The sequence below is a fragment of the Coregonus clupeaformis genome, chromosome 34 (assembly GCF_020615455.1).
Source record: "Coregonus clupeaformis isolate EN_2021a chromosome 34, ASM2061545v1, whole genome shotgun sequence".
Taxonomy (NCBI): Eukaryota; Metazoa; Chordata; class Actinopteri; order Salmoniformes; family Salmonidae; genus Coregonus; species Coregonus clupeaformis.
The window spans coordinates 41,165,138-41,180,084 of record NC_059225.1 but is presented as its reverse complement, the minus strand read 5'-3'; positions in this window follow the sequence as shown (position 1 = coordinate 41,180,084).

Sequence of the window (14,947 nt, the reverse complement as noted above, 5' to 3'; positions counted from 1 at the left end):
TAGTACACTAAACATTTCCCTATGGGCCCTGGTCAAAAGTAGTGCACTAGGGAATATGGTGTCATTTTGGCGCACCCTTAGAGACGGAGAGTAATGAATATTGTGTATGACTGTTTTGCTGTGAAGTGTGACAGGTCGAAAGGATCTCAACTTTGAGTGTCTGGGTAACTTTCCTTGGTAACGTTTCTTTCAGCAGGGTGATGCAGGTGGTACAAAACATTAATGTTTACAGTAATGTCTCCTTCTGTATTCGTGACCAAAGGTTTGAAAGAGTGATTGGGCGAGATTGTCTGTATTGTAGTTCCTCACAAATGTATATTTCTTCATTATTTTCAAATGACCAGAGGTTGAACTTTCGGCTTCTGGTAAACAATCCTTTTTCACTACCATTTTCAATCTTTAAAATAGATTAATAACAAGGGCTGGGATATTGAACATTCTAGTAAAACCTTCACCTCACTGAAACAGCAAATTAAAAGTAAAAATTATTAGCTTAGCTAATTAGCTTAGCTACAATTATAATTGTCATTGCATCTGACTGGGAGTGTGCAGAGACCTGTTCCTGTTTTTCTATTTCTAAGTGCGAAAAAACACCTATTTGCCAAACTAAATAGATTATAATACAATAATGCACCCGTTTTGGCAGAAACACTTGGAGAAAACATTTTCGAGGCCGCTTCTCTTTGTTGGCATCGGCAGTCGCGGAAGAGTAGAATTAGCTTGTCATCTTCGATGGTGTAATCGAACCGTCATACGTAGCATCGCTGAGTTATGTCAAAGCCGATATGATTACGTATTCAGGCACGCATTAAGACATAAGAATAAATTAGGGATCCAAATGAGGATAAATGGGCAAGACAATCTCTGTCCCTGGTAATTTGGTAAGTCATCAATTCTCACCCAGTTTGCTCATGTAGTGGGTGGGAGAACCTCGTGACATATCCAGATACATACAGATTCTGTTGAAAGCTATGTTGAGTCATTTCTCTGGCCCATTTGGCAACACGCACGTGCACTGAGTCTGAGTGTGCGCAAGTGTGCTTTTGCATTCGTTAATGTGTGGGGTATACTATTGAATGTGAAATAAGGGAGAAAAGAGCCAAATGTGCAGTAGTTGTGTGTGAAAGTGTGATCTTTGTGTCTGCTATAGAGTGTCATGTATAAGATAAAAGTGTATCTGTGAGTGCAGAGACAATTGTTTGTCTATTTCCATATTTGTGTGTATAAGTGTCTTGCATACATTTGTCTGCTAGAGAGTAACAGACACTATTCAGTAGTAAGGACCTTAAAAGAGACTGCTTCTTATCATTTTCTGCTAGAGAGTGAGTCATGTATAGAAGATAAGAGTCTGTGAGTGTCTAATTCAATATGTGTTTGTGTTTGTGTTTGTGTGTGTGTGTCTAAGCCAAGTTATACAACTCTTCACTGTGTTAACATTAAGATCAGTGGGCACTCAAGGTCTCTGTACAGATCACTGGCCCTCATTGTGAAAGCGACTCGTTAAATTTCAACAACAACACAAACCCACTGCGACTCGCCGTGACGTGCTGGCATTTATTGACCAGAATCCAATTAGCCTTGCATGGCAACCTTGAATTTGAACCTTTAAAAACTCTCCACATTTCATAATTTGTGTTCTCTGTTTAATCTTCCTGTAGTGGCACTTGGTCACCAAAGAAATCAACGTTTTTGCCAAACTACAAATTTTAACTATAGAGACCATTACTATTACTGTCACTAAGTGGCGGGAAAAGATTGTTCCTAATGTTCTTTAAAAGCAGGTTCTTTTTCATCTGTGCAGCCATGCAATTTAAAGCAGCCCTAATGCAGTGCTGCTCAAATACCACCTAATTTAACAGGGTTAGAGTTATCGTTCGGAATGTCCCACAGAAATTCATTCCTAGGCCACTGACTGAGTTCCACATGGTCGGTCTCTGTATCGAAGGCCTAATATTTTTTTTAGGAGAAATGAAATGCATTCTTCAATTCCCTGTTATTTAGAGGAAAGGTTTATGCAGAAGTAGGCCTAACACATGACATTGGCTTTCCTTAAAGGGATACAGTGTGGAAAAAAAGTATTTAGTCAGCCACCAATTGTGCAAGTTCTCCCACTTAAAAAGATGAGAGAGGCCTGTAATTTTCATCATAGGTACACGTCAACTATGACAGACAAATTGAGGGAAAAAAATCCAGAAAATCACATTGTAGGATTTTTAATGAATTGATTTGCAAATTATGGTGGAAAATAAGTATTTGGTCACCTACAAACAAGCAAGATTTCTGGCTCTCACAGACCTGTAACTTCTTCTTTAAGAGGCTCCTCTGTCCTCCACTTGTTACCTGTATTAATGGCACCTGTTTGAACTTGTTATCAGTATAAAAGACACCTGTCCACAACCTCAAACAGTCACATTCCAAACTCCACTATGGCCAAGACCAAAGAGCTGTCAAAGGACACCAGAAACAAAATTGTAGACCTGCACCAGGCTGGGAAGACTGATTCTGCAATAGGTAAGCAGCTTGGTTTGAAGAAATCAACTGTGGGAGCAATTATTAGGAAATGGAAGACATACAAGACCACTGATAATCTCACTCGATCTGGGGCTCCACGCAAGATCTCACCCCGTGGGGTCAAAATGATCACAAGAACGGTGAGCAAAAATCCCAGAACCACACGGGGGGACCTATTGAATGACCTGCAGAGAGCTGGGACCAAAGTAACAAAGCCTACCATCAGTAACACACTACGCCGCCAGGGAATCAAATCCTGCAGTGCCAGACGTCTCCCCCTGCTTAAGTCAGTACATGTCCAGGCCCGTCTGAAGTTTGCTAGAGTGCATTTGGATGAAACCAAAATAGAACTTTTTGGTAAAAACTCAACTCGTCGTGTTTGGAGAACAAAGAATGCTGAGTTGCATCCAAAGAACACCATACCTACTGTGAAGCATGGGGGTGGAAACATCATGCTTTGGGGCTGTTTTTCTGCAAAGGGACCAGGACGACTGATCCATGTAAAGGAAAGAATGAATGGGGCCATGTATCGTGAGATTTTGAGTGAAAACCTCCTTCCATCAGCAAGGGCATTGAAGATGAAACGTGGCTGGGTCTTTCAGCATGACAATGATCCCAAACACACCGCCCGGGCAACGAAGGAGTGGCTTCATAAGAAGCATTTCAAGGTCCTGGAGTGGCCTAGGCAGTCTCCAGATCTCAACCCCATAGAAAATCTTTGGAGGGAGTTGAAAGTCCGTGTTGCCCAGCGACAGCCCCAAAACATCACTGCTCTAGAGGAGATCTGCATGGAGGAATGGGCCAAAATACCAGCAACAGTGTGTGAAAACCTTGTGAAGACTTACAGAAAACGTTTGACCTGTGTCATTGCCAACAAAGGGTATATAACAAAGTATTGAGAAACTTTTGTTATTGACCAAATACTTATTTTCCACCATAATTTGCAAATAAATTCATAAAAAATCCTACAATGTGATTTTCTGGATTTTTTTTCCTCATTTTGTCTGTCATAGTTGACGTGTACCTATGATGAAATTTACAGGCCTCTGTCATCTTTTTAAGTGGGAGAACTTGCACAATTGGTGGCTGACTAAATACTTTATTCCCCCACTGTACTTCAGGATTCTGGCAATGAGGTACGTTATCTACTTCCCCAGAGTCAGATTAACATTAACGTCATTTTGCAGACGCTCTTATCCAGAGCGACTTACAGTTAGTGCAGACATTACTATTTATTATTATTTTCTTTTTTATATATATATATTTAATTTTTTTTCATACCCCCCATGGGAATCGAACCCACAACCCTGGCGTTGCAAACGCCATGCCCTACGAACTGAGCTACATCCCCTGCCGGCCATTCCCTCCCCTACCCTAGACGACGCTAGGCCAATTGTGCGCCGCCCCATGGGTCTCCCGGTCACGGCCGGCTACGACAGAGCCTGGATTCGAACCAGGATCTCTAGTGGCACAGCTAGCACTGCCTTAGACCACTGCGCCACTCAGGAGTACAAGTATTAACTTGTGGATACCAATTTTGTGACTCAGTAGCTAGGTTTCCAACCAATTTGGCGACAGATTTTCATGTGAATATTCTAAAATACGCATAAAATTTTCCCACCAGTGGTGTTTCCACCAAACTGACTTGTTACAGAAAAAAATATGTGCGTGATGACGTAGTGCTTTTTTATTACGTTTTCATATACCGAATAACAATCTAGAGTTCAATGTGTTTCCATAGCATTTTCAACCATACCGATAGTTTTGTCAGAAAAACGTTTGCGTTAATTAACAAATGTGCCTACTCTGGTCTTGGCATGTGCACTCTACCCAACAGCTTGCAGATACAATGCGGGCAGGCTGTGCGGGTAGGCTAGTCTACAGTCGTGTCAAAAGTTTTGAGAATGACACAAAAACTAATTTTCACAAAGTCTGCTGCCTCAGTTTTTATGATGGCAATTTGCATATACTCCAGAATGTCATGAAGAGTGATCAGATGAATTGCAATTAATTGCAAAGTCCCTCTTTGCCATGAAAATTAACTTAATCCCCAAAAAACATTTCCACTGCATTTCAGCCCTGCCACAAAAGGACCAGCTGACATCATGTCAGTGATTCTCTCGTTAACACAGGTGAGAGTGTTGACGAGGACAAGGCTGGAGATCACTCTGTCATGCTGATTGAGTTAGAATAACAGACTGGAAGCTTTAAAAGGAGGGTGGTGCTTGAAATCATTGTTCTTCCTCTGTTAACCATGGTTACCTGCAAGGAAACACGTGCCGTCATCACTGCTTTGCACAAAAAGGGCTTCCCATGCAAGGGTATTGCTGCAAGTAAGATTGCACCTAAATCAACCATTTATCGGATCATCAAGAACTTCAAGGAGAGAGGTTCAATTGTTGTGAAGAAGGTGTCAGGGCGCCCAAGAAAGTCCAGCAAGCACCAGGACTGTCTCCTAAAGTTGATTCAGCTGCGGGATTGGGGCACCACCAGTGCAGAGCTTGCTCAGGAATGGCAGCAGGCAGGTGCGAGTGCATCTGCACGCACAGTGAGGCAAAGACTTTTGGAGGATGGCCTGGTGTCAAGAAAGGCAGCAAAGAAGCCACTTCTCTCCAGGAAAACATCAGGGACAGACTTATATTCTGCAAAAGGTACAGGGATTGGACAGCTGAGGACTGGGGTAAAGTCATTTTCTCTGATGAATCCCCATTTCGATTGTTTGGGGCATCCGGAAAACACCTTGTCCGGAGAAGACAAGGTAAGCGCTACCATCAGTCCTGTGTCATGCCAACAGTAAAGCATCCTGAGACCATTCATGTGTGGGGTTGCTTCTCAGCCAAGGGAGTGGGCTCACTCACAATTTTGCCTAAGAACACATCCATGAATAAAGAATGGTACCAACACATCCTCCGAGAGCAACTTCTCCCAACCATCCAAAAACAGTTTGGTGATGACCAATGCCTTTTCCAGCATGATGGAGCATCTTGCCATAAGGCAAAAGTGATAAGTAAGTGGCTCGGGGAACAAAACATCGACATTTGGGGTCCATGGCCAGGAAACTCCCCAGACATTAATCCCATTGAGAACGTGTGATCGATCCTCAAGAGGCAGGTGGACAAACAAAAACCCACAAATTCTGAAAAACTCCAAGCATTGATTATGCAAGAATGGGCTGCCATCAGTCAGGATGTGGCCCAGAAGTTAATTGACAGCATGCCAGGGCGGATTGCAGAGGTCTTGAAAAAGAAGGGTCAACACTGCAAATATTGACTTTTTGCATAAACTTAATGTAATTGTCAATAAAAGCCTTTGACACTTATGGAATGCTTGTAATTATACTTCCGTATACCATAGTAACATCTGACAAAAATATATCATAACACTGAAGCAGCGAACTTTGTGAAGACCAATACTTGTGTCATTCTCAAAACTTTTGAGAGCGATAATATTTTTATTTGTCAAACGGCAGTCAAGCATCGATCATCAAGTCACCAGAATAACACCCTCGATATTTATTGGAAAGGAGCACCAAGATCCCCGGGCACTTTCACCACCCTGTGAAGTTCATCATAACATATTTCATCAGTAGCCTAATAAACTGTATGGTTTCCTGAGTTGTACAGTAGTGGGAGGACCACACACCATATCATCGCGTGACTCCAAGTTTACTTCGATATGATGGTTGTTATATCAATATTTGCGCATAAAGGCATTTCTCTCATAATTAATTTTAACGACACAAAAATATCCCACCATGACGAACAAACAAATGATCTGTCGGCATTTATAAAATCGTACAGAAACTTCCTGTTTCCATCACAGCTGTCGTGATTTTTTTTTATACAGTATGACTTTACTAGCATTAAAAACTGTGGATGAGAACGTGGTTTGTGTACAGCATGAAGGAAGTTAAGAGGTAGTTTCACCTCACGGTTCAGCTGTCGTTGAATTGAGCGCTCAATACATCAGGGCATTGCATGCAAATTAGCCTCCACGTCCACTGTGTAATATTAGCGAGACCGATAGAATGATATGCCGGTGCCTTGTTCCCCACACCGACATGCATTCATCTTTTCTTTGTCAGATATGCTACTACTGCTATACAGATATACAGTAGGTGTACAGAAGGAGGCTAATTCTTCATTTTTCGATCATAATATTTTGTATAAAGATAATCATTATATTGTCAGTTTAAATGAGTAATTCTGGTAGGCCTTAAATATTATTTCTCACCTCAAGTTCAACTGTCGGAGTGAGTTGGAGCGCTGATGTGCACTGCCATCATAGGCCTTCAGTAAAAATGCCTTATAATAGCCATACCACACCAAACCTTCACAAAAGTTTCTTAACTTTATTAAGGTAATATTAAAAGTAAGTCAAGTCATTGTTTATATGGACAATCTTTATGTTCATGGTTTGAGTGCAAGTAGCCCTATAGTAGCCCTACCTGTAATTCTATTACATTGCTGCAAACACAACATTACAGTTGGAACTTAATTTGGCCAAAGAATATGCCTCAACAGAATGAAACAAAAAACATATTGTATATTTAATGAACTGGTTTAAACCTTCACAAAAGTTTTGAACAGCCTCAGCCTATATTGCAGCAATTACCAACAAAGGTGAATGCCTACCGTAGGCCTACCCAACAAATGACAGCAGTAGGCTAATGATACAGTATTTATTTTACAACAGGCCTACTTTTAACCTATCTTAAACTAAATAAGGAGCACAAAATTAAAATGACAGTTTGAACTTAATTTAGTCAGCGAAAATGTCTCAACAAAATAAAACAAAACACTTTTTGAATACTTAAATAAGCATACAATAGGCTAATAATAATGATAAACAATAAAAATACTGATAAAACAAATGATAATAAATAGGAAAATAAATAAATAAAAGCATCAAACCGGAATAGCGATTTGCACACAATCCATTTGGCCACGCCAACGTTCTTCTCATCTTTGTCCATTAAATATGTCCCCAAGGACATTCCCCTTGTCATCTTCTTTTCACCATAATCTTTCATCTCTAACTTTCATTTTACTTCAATCAAAAAGGCCTCCATCTTCGCAATCAACAGTAGCCTAGGTCAAGGCTCCTTTCACTTGCTCTCTCTCTCTCTCTCTCTCCTCTTGCAGCACTCGCACGTGAGGTGAGCAGCTGGAACTAGTTTTCTGCTGGACATAAGCTCAACATTTTATTGAGTTGCAATTGGCTGACACAGATAACAATCTTGCAGAGTTCTCATCACCTCACACATATCAAGTTAACAGAGGACTTGTCCAGTCGGCAAATCAATTTTAATTGCTTGTGGCAATTATATCAGACCCGACCCAGATCTGAGACAAAAGTCTGTTGGACCCGTGAAGACCTCTACCGCACTGTACATATCTCATGATAGAGAAGCTTCCATTGAGGAATACTCTCAGAGTTCTGTTGGATAAGTAACTCTCCAACCATGTGATGGCAGGTGATGTAAAGCCATAACAAGTGAATTTTTTTCAATAACAAATGATGATCAATATCATCAAAGGCTGCATTAAAATCTAACAATACAGCTCAAACTATCATCTTATTATCAATTTATTGTAGCCAATCATCAGTCATCTGAGTCAGTGCAGGACATGTTGAGTGCCCTTCCTTATATGCATGTTGAAAGTCAGTAGTTAACTTGTTCTTTAAAAAAAGACATTGTATTTGTTCAAACAGAATTCTCTCCATCAGTGTACTAAGAAGAGGAAGCAAACTGAATGGGCGGCTGTTAGAGCCAGCAAAGGTTGCTTTACTATTTTTAGTTAGTGGAATTACTTTAGCTTCCTTCCACGACTGTGGACACACACACTCCTTTAGGCTTTGGTTAAACAATGGCAAAAAGGGGTGGTAATACAGTCTGCTACCATTCTCAATAGTTTTCCATCTAGGTTGTAGATAGCTGGTGGTTTAGCATTATTGATGGATAACAATCGTGTTTCCACCTCTTCCACACACACTTGACCAAATTCAAAACAGCAACCCTTAACTTTCATTATTAGATCTTCAATAAACAAATATGATGGTTCACTTTTCAATATTGTCATTTCACATCAAAGTGTGTCCACTTTGACAATTAAATAGTCATTGAAATTATTGGCTATATCAAAAGGTTTTGTTATAAATTACCCATCAACATCAATGAACGATGGAGATTAATTTGGTTTTCTGCCCATAATATCAATTTACACTAGAACTGCCATAGGCCAATGGCCACTGACGTTTGATTTTGTAAATAAAAAAAATCTGCCCCCTTAAAAAGCTATGTCCTGCTCCTTCCCTGACATTTCCTAAATGTATTTTACACTGCTCATTTGTCAGATTTTTGAAATCACAAATAAAGTTGATCAAATGGATTACACTGTAATGTTTATATATTGTAAGAGAAACTAAAATAGGCTATAGGCCTACGTTTTTTTCTAGGAATTTGTAGAATTATTCAAAACATATAATTGACTCTATCTAAACAAATAACTATTGTTGTTATTTTAATATATATATATATATATACAGTGGGGGAAAAAAGTATTTAGTCAGCCACCAATTGTGCAAGTTCTCCCACTTAAAAAGATGAGAGAGGCCTGTAATATTCATCATAGGTACACGTCAACTATGACAGACAAAATTAGAAAAATTCCAGAAAATCACATTGTAGGATTTTTAATGAATTTATTTGCAAATTATGGTGGAAAATAAGTATTTGGTCAATAACAAAAGTTTCTCAATACTTTGTTATATACCCTTTGTTGGCAATGACACAGGTCAAACGTTTTCTGTAAGGTTTTCACACACTGTTGCTGGTATTTTGGCCCATTCCTCCATGCAGATCTCCTCTAGAGCAGTGATGTTTTGGGGCTGTCGCTGGGCAACACGGACTTTCAACTCCCCTCCAAAGATTTTCTATGGGGTTGAGATCTGGAGACTGGCTAGGCCACTCCAGGACCTTGAAATGCTTCTTACGAAGCCACTCCTTCGTTGCCCGGGCGGTGTGTTTGGGATCATTGTCATGCTGAAAGACCCAGCCATGTTTCATCTTCAATGCCCTTGCTGATGGAAGGAGGTTTTCACTCAAAATCTCACGATACATGGCCCCATTCATTCTTTCCTTTACACGGATCAGTCGTCCTGGTCCCTTTGCAGAAAAACAGCCCCAAAGCATGATGTTTCCACCCCCATGCTTCACAGTAGGTATGGTGTTCTTTGGATGCAACTCAGCATTCTTTGTCCTCCAAACACGACGAGGTTGAGTTTTTACCAAAAAGTTATATTTTGGTTTCATCTGACCATATGACATTCTCCCAATCCTCTTCTGGATCATCCAAATGCACTCTAGCAAACTTCAGACGGGCCTGGACATGTACTGGCTTAAGCAGGGGGACACGTCTCGCACTGCAGGATTTGAGTCCCTGGCGGCGTAGTGTGTTACTGATGGTAGGCTTTGTTACTTTGGTCCCAGCTCTCTGCAGGTCATTCACTAGGTCCCCCCGTGTGGTTCTGGGATTTTTGCTCACCGTTCTTGTGATCATTTTGACCCCACGGGGTGAGATCTTGCGTGGAGTCCCAGATCGAGGGAGGTTATCAGTGGTCTTTTATGTCTTCCATTTCCTAATAATTGCTCCCACAGTTGATTTCTTCAAACCAAGCTGCTTACCTATTGCAGATTCAGTCTTCCCAGCCTGGTGCAGGTCTACAATTTTGTTTCTGGTGTCCTTTGACAGCTCTTTGGTCTTGGCCATAGTGGAGTTTGGAGTGTGACTGTTTGAGGTTGTGGACAGGTGTCTTTTATACTGACAACAAGTTCAAACAGGTGCCATTAATACAGGTAACGAGTGGAGGACAGAGGAGCCTCTTAAAGAAGAAGTTACAGGTCTGTGAGAGCCAGAAATCTTACAGGCCCTCTCTCATCTTTTTAATTGGGAGAACTTGCACAATTGGTGGCTGACTAAATACTTTTTTCCCCCACTGTACAGTACCAGTCAAAAGTTTGGACACTCCTACTCATTCCAGGGTTTTTCTTTATTTTTTACTATTTTCTACATTGTATAATATTGGTGAAGACATCAAAACTATGAAACAACACATATGGAATCATCTAGTAATCAAAAAAGTGTTAAACAAATCAAAATGTATTTTACATTTGAAATTCTTCAAAGTAGCCACCCTTTGACTTGATGACAGCTTTGCACACTCTTGGCATTCTCTCAACCAGCTTCATGAGGTAGTCACTTGCAATGCATTTCAATTAACAGGTGTACCTTGTTAAAAGATAATTTGTGGAATTTCTTTCCTTCTTAATGCGTTTGAGCCAATCAGTTGTGTGTAGTTCCCTGTAGCTCAGTTGGTAGAGCATGGCGCTTGCAACGCCAGGGTTGTGGGTTCGTTTCCCACGGGGGACCAGTATGAAAATGTATGTACTCACTAACTGTAAGTCACTCTGGATAAGAGCGTCTGCTAAATGACTAAAATGTAAACAAAAAAATGTTGTGACAAGGTAGGGGTGGTATACAGAAGATAGCCCTATTTGGTAAATGACCAAGTCCATATTATGGCAAGAACAGCTCAAATAAGCAAAGAGAAACGACAGTCCATAATTTCTTTAAGACATGAAGGTCTTTGAAAGTTTCTTCAAGTGCAGTCGCAAAAACCATCAAGCGCTATGATGAAGCTGGCTCTCATGAGGACCGCCACAGAAAAGGAAGAGTTACCTCTGCTGCAGAGGATAAGTTCATTTGAGTTAACTGCACCTCAGATTGCAGCCCAAATAAATGCTTCACAGAGTTCAAGTAACAGACACATCTCAACATCAACTGCTCAGAGGAGACTGCGTGAATCAGGCCTTCATGGTCGAATTGCTGCAAAGAAACCACTACTAAAGAACACCAATAATAAGAAGAGACTTGCTTGAGCCAAGAAACACGAGCAATGAACATTAGACTGGTGGGAATATGTCCTTTGGTCTGATGAGACGCAGAGTAGGTGAATGGATGATCTTCGCATGTGTAGTTCCTACCGTGAAGCATGGAGGAGGAGGTGTGATGGTGTGGGGGTGCTTTGCTGGTGACACTGTCAGTGATTTATTTAGAATTCTAGGCACACTTAACCAGCATCGCTACCACAGCATTCTGCAGCGATACGCCATCCCATCTGGTTTGCGCTTTGTGGGACTATCATTTGTTTTTCAACAGGACAATGACCCAAAACACACCTCCAGGCTGTGTAAGGGCTATTTGACCAAGAAGAAGAGTGATGGTGCTGATGACCTGGCCTCCACAATCACCCGACCTCAACCCAATTGAGATGGTTTGGGATGAGTTGGACCGCAGAGTGAAGGAAAAGCAGCCAACAAGTGCTCATCATATGTGGGAACTCTCAAGACTGTTGGAAAAGCATACCTCATGAAGCTGGTTGAGAGAATGCCAAGAGTGTGCAAAGCTGTCATCAAGGCAAAGGATGGCTACTTTGAAGAATCTCAAATCTCAAATATATTTTGATTTGTTTAACACTTTTGGTTACTACATGATTCCACATGTGTTATTTCATACTTCTGATGTCTTCACTATTATTCTACAATGTAGAAAATAGTAAAAATAAAGAAAACCCCTTGAATAAGTAGGTGTGTCCAAACTTTTGACTGGTACTGTATATTGCCATGAATATTTCTTCATGCAATTAATTATTTACAATAGTTTATGCACTATTGATCAAGCATTGATGCTTATGTTTGCGCACCTTCCGGGTTGATATGCATCTGATTCATATGCTAAAGGAGACACCTGGCAATGTTCTCTAGTGGGTACTTATTGGCTGAAATGCCAGGTGGTTCTACTGTTAAGGTAATCAATTGTTTTTTATGTCATTTATCTTGTTTTGATAATATACATTTAAAAATGTTTTTAAACTTTAGTCCAAAAAATGTCTCAATTGACAGTACGTCAACAAATCAGCTGAACAGCCTGACTTGTTTGCCACCTTTTTCGCATCATTTCTTTGAACCATAACATTTTTCAATTCATCATTGATCCAAGGGCCTTTAATAGTTCTCACAGTTAGTTTCTTAACAGGTGCATGTTTGTCAACAATTGGCAAGAATAATTGTACAAATTCTCCAAGTGCTGCATATGGTTTCTCTACCTTATACACATCAGAATATATATGTTTTACATCTTCAACAAAAGAGTCCTGAGAAAACATTTTGTATGATCTCTTATAAATAACTTTAGGCCTTGCCTTTGCTTTCATTTTTATTGCCACAATGTTATGGTCATTACAGCCAATGGGAACTGATATTGCTTTGGAGCATTGGTGAAGATATGATCAATACAAGTGGATATCATAGAGCCAACACTATTGGTATACATTTTACATTTACGTCATTTAGCAGACGCTCTTATCCAGAGCGACTTACAGGAGCAATTAGGGTTAAGTGCCTTGCTCAAGGGCACATTGACAGATTTTTCACCTAGTCAGCTCGGGGATTAGAACCAGCGACCTTTCGGTTACTGGCACAACGCTCTTACCCACTAAGCTACCTGCCGCCCTATACACTCTATTTGGTTGAGTGATAACCTGGGTCACATTACAGGCATTAGTCACAGTAAGAAACTTCCTCTTGAGAGGACAACTAGATGATAACCAGTCAAGGTTCAGATCACCAAGAAAATACATGTCTCTGTTAGCATCAGAGACCTTATCTAACCTCACACACATTCTCCAGATGCTGCCTATAGCAGCACCCTAAAAGAAGAGGCTTCAGATGAGGCAGATGAATCTGCAACCACAGCACTTCTACTTCATTTGTCACAAGCTCCTCTCTGAGCTTTACAGGAATATGGCTCTGAATATATACAGCAACACCTCCCCCATAGACATTCCTGTCTTTTCTATATATGTTATATCCTTGTATCCCTACTGCTGTATCATCAAAGGTGCTGTCTAAGTGAGCCTCAGAAATTGCTAATATGTTCATTTTATCTAAGATTAGCAAATTACTAATTTTATGAACTTGTTTTCTGAGGCTACATACAGTACATTTATATGAGCTAATATTTACCCTTTCCTGGTAGCTTATCTAAAACTGATTTTTTTATAATTAGATTTCTGATAATAACAAAGAAGGAATTAATGGATTTTTGAGCAGATTATGTTCAGCTGATTCCTTATCTGGTTTAGCCCGGCTGCAGCAGAGTGCTCTATTCTTCGTGTCACTTCTGCATAGCTGTCCTGCTGGACTGTTGGTCTCTTCTGATTGGGGTGTTGTCCTGTTAGCATGGACAATTTGTAAGTCGCTCTGGATAAGAGCGTCTGCTAAATTACATAAATGTAAATGTAATGGGGGCTGAGAATCCATCTGAAACAGATAGAGCATGCCCAAAGTCAGAGTGTCAGATACCGAAGCCACAGGAACATCTCTGGTTCTCTACTGGTGGCCATCCTCTCGGGAGCGAACAATTAATATATGGATAGATGAAGGGAGGGAATGAAAGAAGGAGGGAGAGAGTGTGCACCACTACTGTGCAATTTTCTGTCTGAGTGATACTTTACTGAATGGTTTATTATTGTAATAACAACGGATTGTTTCAATACTCCATAGTGGCAGGCTAACCTCCCCTTGAAAACAGCAATTTTATCTCCCATCCCTGTGGATTATACATTACCTTGCTGTGTGTGCTACAAATTGAATTATTTCTGAAGCGGTTGCCTGATGCCTTTGTGTTAACTTTTCCAACAATCATTTTTTAAGCCTGCCAGTGTGTCTCACAGCTAATTATAAACATTCACAGATGGGCTTACAGTACAGCTCTCTTTCAGAGACAACATGCCTCTCAATTTGATCTTCATCCTCATCATCATCTTCTGCACTTCTACATGGGGTACATGTCAATCACAGGAGGCTGCTGAGGGGAGAATGGCTCATAATAATGGCCGGAACAGAGCAAATGGAATGGCATCTAACACCTGGAAACCATGTGTTTAATGTATTTGATTCCAAACATTCCCATATATTTTTGATAGCTGCATATGTGACATAACTGTACTGTTTCTAATCATAATATTGTACATAAATATCAAACTTTTTTTTTTTTTTAGATATAGTTTTTTTATTAATCAATATATTTGAGTTTAACCATAATATTTGTTGTAATATTTGTCCAATCTTTTCTGGAGGATTAAACTGAAATTGTAACCAGCTTTGTATGGCTTTTTTATGAAAGGGTGATACTTTAAACAAAATTTCAATTTCAATTAGTCAGAATTGAGAAGTTGTAATCTGTATAAAGGCAAAAAGGCAATTTTTGAACAAAGCATGAGCATTCTTAATAATCTACTGGAGAACCATTTTGGATTTAAGTATAACTTATGTACAGTTGAAGTCGGAAGTTAAAACTCAGTTTTTAACAAA